The sequence below is a fragment of the Alligator sinensis genome, unplaced genomic scaffold (genome assembly GCF_000455745.1).
Source record: "Alligator sinensis unplaced genomic scaffold, ASM45574v1 scaffold472_2, whole genome shotgun sequence".
NCBI lineage: Eukaryota > Metazoa > Chordata > Crocodylia > Alligatoridae > Alligator > Alligator sinensis.
Genome location: NW_005842378.1, coordinates 850,849 through 856,480, shown reverse-complemented (window position 1 = coordinate 856,480; position 5,632 = coordinate 850,849). Strand labels below are relative to the sequence as shown.

Sequence of the window (5,632 nt, the reverse complement as noted above, 5' to 3'; positions counted from 1 at the left end):
ATTCCTGCCCTATAGCTTTCTAAGCTTCTGGGAACACTGCTTCCCAGCCACTAAGAGAAAAAGCATTGGTTAACTTTGTATTATGTGGTATTGAAAGTTCAGGCCACACGATCCCATTAATAGATAGATAACCTGTTGTTCTCCTCATAAAAATCTCACTTGTAGAAATGAAGAAATCAGGTGTCTTCCTCACTGTCACATGAAGGCAAGATGTGGTTTTCAGAAGCAAGTGAGAGCTAAGGAAATATCTCCATATTTTACAAAGTCTATATAAATGATATGTATTGACTTGATTAAATACTTAAAGAAAATTCACTCCAAGTTTCAGTATAATTAGAGCAACTAAGAGCATGACCATATTAATTATTTCTTGTAGCACAAAATGGGGTGAGGGTCGTGCATCCACTGCTCTTCAATAATGGCTTACATGCCCATCCTTACCCCAATTAAGTACAGCCCCCCAATGAAAGAGGGGAAGTTACTCTAGCTTAGTTTCCATTTGCCAGGGGGTAAGAGCGTGCAATCAGGCAGTTACTACAGAACAGTATGGAAAGTCTTCCCCCTCCTTTTACTCTGTCATGAGTTCTTTGTACGTCCATGTCTGAATATGTCTTCAGGACAAGGACAAAAGTACAGTATTCCTCTAACACCCTCGTTAATACTTTGAAGGCATCAGGACATTAACTCTGAAGGCATCAGGACATTAACCTAACTTTAAAACAAGGTGATTAGTTGGGATTTCTATTAGCAGATCATTACAATCAAGTTTTTTCTTCAAGAGCTGTTTCAGGTTTTTCCAAGATCATTGCTAGACTGGATCATTCCACTAGACTGGAAATGAAAAACTGGTCTAAAAAATGCCTGGGGGACAGAAGCGATCTTCATTAGTACTGTCATCATTGATTAAGTTTTTTAACGAAAAGGAAACTAGGAATTTCCCAACCAAATCAGACCAAACATCCCATACAGCAGAGGCCAGTACCAAACACTACAGAGGCTGGTGCAAGGAACCTACCACTTGGCAGATGTGGGAAAACTTGTCCCCCCGCAAACATCTCTCATCCTAATCTCTCAAGGAAAACACTGCCTTAAAACCCGATGGTGCCTTTTTGTCAGGATTGTCTATTATAATTCCTACTACTATAGCTGACCATTCATATTGTGTAATATAACTGATATATTGATCATTAATAAATATCAATGTTATAAATTATTATAAATAATAATAGATAGCAACATTCATGTCAATATTATAAATGCTGTTATTGTCGCTAATATCATTGAAAATAACCCAACTGTTATAATTCATAATTCATTGCAACATCCCACACACCTCACTCTTCCTAAGTGGTATCTGCAGTAACATTCTGTGGCCACAATTCCACAGTTTAATTAAATACTGTAGGACCAGCATTGCTCAACCTTCTGGCCCCATGGCATAGGGCCAGTCTGTGGGCCAGATCCTGAGGGGAGGAGGTGGGGGGCAGTCCATTCACCGGATCCAACATGAGGCTGGTGTGCTGGGTCAGTTTGTGGGTGTAATTTGACCATGAATGATGTGTACCCCAGCGGCTGAGGGGGCACGGTGGCAGGAGCACAGGAGCAGTAAGCGGGGAGCCCCTGCAGATGCTGCTGGCGCTGTCGGTGGTGGGGTGGGGAGAGGGGTGAGCACCAGGGGTTGGTAACCACCGCAGACACCGCCAGCAGCATCAGTGGCGATCACTGACTGCTCGCAGATGTCACTGGTGGTGTCAGTGGCGATGGTGCACCCAAATACACCCCGCAGGTGAGGGTGCACCGCCATGCTCAGGGGGTGTACATGCACCCGTGTGCACCCCCTATGTATCGCCAGTGAATCTGACATACCAGCCCAATCTTGTGTGCTGGATTCAGCTGCATCTTGTGTATCAGCATCCCCCCAATAGTGGGGGCACTTTACCTAATGCTCATCAAACAAGCTTTAGCTGCCATTCTGAAGAGTGGGGATGCTGAAACACGAGACGCAGAGGCTGGCTGGAGCACTGTTATTACCACACTCCAGCAGATTCAATTAATCAAGTCTGCTCTGATGCGCTGTAATTACAGCATGTCAGAGAAGCCTCCTGGCTCATGTATAGGCACCCTTAGAGTTTAGGATTTACATCCCAAGATTCAAGCACTTTTCCCCCCCATATAGCTATGTTGGTTAGGACTTTCCACAATCCAGCAAAAATTAAGCACAGACCACACCTCAGAGTTGCAGTTTTACTAATCGTGGAGATATAAGCACATTCTTAACTTTTTAGTGTTCTCATCAATGATCTGCCACCACCAATAGAACCACATCTAAACCTAGTGCTCCAAATAGATAATTCAATGATAAAATGTCTTCTTATAGCCTTGATTAACAGTCTGATACTACTAAATACAACCGGTGACAAAAATAAGAGCAACAAAAGCAGCAAAAAGAGCAACAACTGGAGACAATAATAAAAACAGATATAACCATGAATCCCTGGCCTGGGTGCAATATCTATCAAACAGATATCCAAGGTGCCTCTCATGCTTACATTTTCAGGAATAAATATCATAATTGACATGCAAAGAAACAGTTTTGATCTGAGTTAATAAAAAGTGAGTCTTCTACAACCTCTCTAACAAAGCACCCCATTTACCTACCCAATTACCCACTAGCTTATTTTCAATAGTGATGCAAAAATTCTGTTATTTTTAGATTTTGGACATGTTTATTAACACAGCAGTTAGGAAAGAGTAACTTGTGTGTTTAATAACTTACTATTTAGCTACAGGAGGTCAACATGTACTCATTAGTAAGTGTAAATTATAAACAGTATCAGTTAAGAATGTGTGAAGGAGAATCATTTACATTTGTTAACATTGAGTATGTTAATGACCAGCTGTGAATAGCTCCCAGATTTCAGCCTTCAGGACTAATCTACAGATGTTATTCAATGCAATGAAAACCAAGCTGAGTTTTTTTAAGGGTAGCAGGGACAATGAAATTGGACAACTACCTACACAGTTGGATGGGTAAAAAATTAGCTGACGAGGCGCACCCAGAGAGTAGTGGTGGACGGGTCGTACTCAGCCTGGCGAGATGTGAGCAATGGGGTCCCCCAGGGCTCGGTCCTCGGGCCTGCACTGTTTAACATCTTCATCAGTGACTTCGACAAGGGGGTTGAAAGCACGTTGTCCAAGTTTGTTGATGACACTAAGATGTGGGGCGAGGTAGACACACTTGTAGGGAGAGAGAGGCTGCAACTAGATTTAGACAGACTACAAAAGTGGGCAGATGAGAATAGGATGGGTTTTAAGGTAGACAAATGTAGGGTGCTGCACCTTGGGAGAAGGAATCCACAGCATACATACAGGCTGGGGAGTTCCCCTCTTGAAAGCACAGAGGCGGAAAGGGATTTTGGAGTCATTATTGACTCCAAGATGAACATGAGCTGCCAATGCCAGACCATAAGGCCGTCACACCTTGTCATGCATCCAAAGATGCATCTCAAGCCAGTCCAGAGAGGTGATATTCCCCCTCTATACAACACTGGTCAGACCGCAATTGGAGTACTGCGTCCAGTACTGGGCACCGCACTTTAAAAAGGATGTAGCCAGCCTGGAGAGAGTTCAGAGGAGGGCAGCAGGACAGGCCCTATGAGGAGAGACTGAGGGACCTGAACCTATTCAGCCTCGGCAAGAGGAGGCCGAGGGGGGACCTGGTGGCTGCCTACAAACTCATCAGGGGAGATCATCAGCAAATAGAAAGAGCTCTGATCTCCCCAGCACCACCTGGGGTGATGAGGAACAATGGTAATAAGCTGATGGAGAATAGGTTTAGGTTAGAGATCAGAAGGCAATATTTTACAGTTAGGGTGGCCAGAATCTGGAACCAGCTTCCTAGGGAAGTGGTCCTCGCCCCTACCTTGGGTAAATTCAAGAGGAGGTTGGATGATCACCTGTCTGGGGTCTTGTGAACCCAGCATTCATTCCTGCCTGTGGCAGGGGGTCAGGCTAGCTGATCTGTTCAGGTCCCTCCTGACCCTAGCTACTATGAAATTATGAAATGGAATATTTGACTTATTTTCCATTAGAAAGGTATTTTATAAAGATTTTTCCTTAACTTATACTTAATTAAGTTTTAACAAAAACTCAGTTTATAGCTACATTAAAAAAAAAAGAGAAAAAGAAAAAAAACACTCAGCTCTTGGGTTGTGTAATACAACTCAATTTAAAGCAACAGTTCAAATTAGGCAACTTGGGTTTAAATTTAGGTCAGCAGTTTGAATTCAATTGCAGATTCCACCATGGTATGTCTTCACTGTAGTTTAGCTGAGGATAGCTTACCACAACTCGAGTGTCCCTCTAAGACTCACATAACACTATCTACAATGATGCTACACTAGCGTATGCACCCAAATGGGTTTTGGTGGCATAATGTATGGTGCTTATCAGTGCATTAAACTGGGCCACTGTATGAATTCACTCACTCATTCACATTTCTTTAGTACAGAGCTGCAGTCTGGCCAGTGGCATAGGAATAACAGTCTAATATATAACCCAGGTAGACAGATGTAAAGGTAGAAGGAAACAGCATTTAGCAGCAAAAAATATGTCATTAAGGTACTCACTGTGCAAAATGCAGTGATTTACACACCAAACTAATTGCTCTACCTCTCCATGTCTTTCCTGTCCACTAAACATAAAATATCATCTTGGATACATTTTCCCAAATTATGGCCTTTTCTTCATCACAGCACAGCTTTTTTAGATTAGTATCAGCTGCTGGATAACTGCTGGCATAGGAGGAAGATTTGCAAAAGTGTACAAAAATAGCATAGGCTAACATGCAGTGCAGAAAAACAGGAGACCTGGACAAGAAAGTACAGATGGAGTGGAACTGTAGCATGGAATTGTAGGATGAAAAGTGCTGAGCGTTTATTAGACTGCATTCTCAAATGCAAAGTAGGTGAGCTGCCACTACAGGCTAATGGGGAACCTGATCCCAAGCCTACTCTCTCAGCCATGCCTGCTAGCTTTGAGCATAAAGAGTCTGCAAGCCTACTTAGAAATGTTTCCATGTGAGCAAAAGGGGAAAGGTAGGTAGACAAGGACAATACTTCTGCTATAGTTAGGAACCTCCCAAAATTGTGAAATCTGGCATTTCCTGCTAAATGAGGAAATGGCCATGAAATCCATGAAAAAAACAATTTACTGAAAATAAAATTCTGGCTCCCCAGAGGGAGCCAGCAGTCCTCATGGTGACGCAGCCTGGCTGTTGGGGGCTGTCGGCACAAAGCGGAACTCCAGATGGCTGCTGCCCCTGTCCCTTGCCACTGATTGGCCAGGAGAACTGCCACAAGGGGTGGGGCATCATGACAGTCAGCCATTAATAGATTCATAGAAGTTAGGGTCGGAAGGGACCTCAATAGATCATCAAGTCCGACCCCCTGCATGGCAGGAAAGAATGCTGGGTTTAGATGACCCCAGCTAGATGCCTATCTAACCTCCTCTTGAAGACCCCCAGGGTAGGGGAGAGCACCACCTCCCTTGGGAGCCCATTCCAGACTTTGGCCACTCTAACTGTGAAGAAGTTCTTCCTAATGTCCAGTCTAAATCTGCTCTCTGCTAGCTT

General features: G+C 43.5%; 1 protein-coding gene across 1 annotated transcript in view; it reads right to left on the bottom strand.

The window, feature by feature from the left end:
• EXOC6 (exocyst complex component 6) overlaps positions 1 to 5,632 on the bottom strand; it is a 142,995-nt gene that overhangs the window by 93,132 nt on the left and 44,231 nt on the right.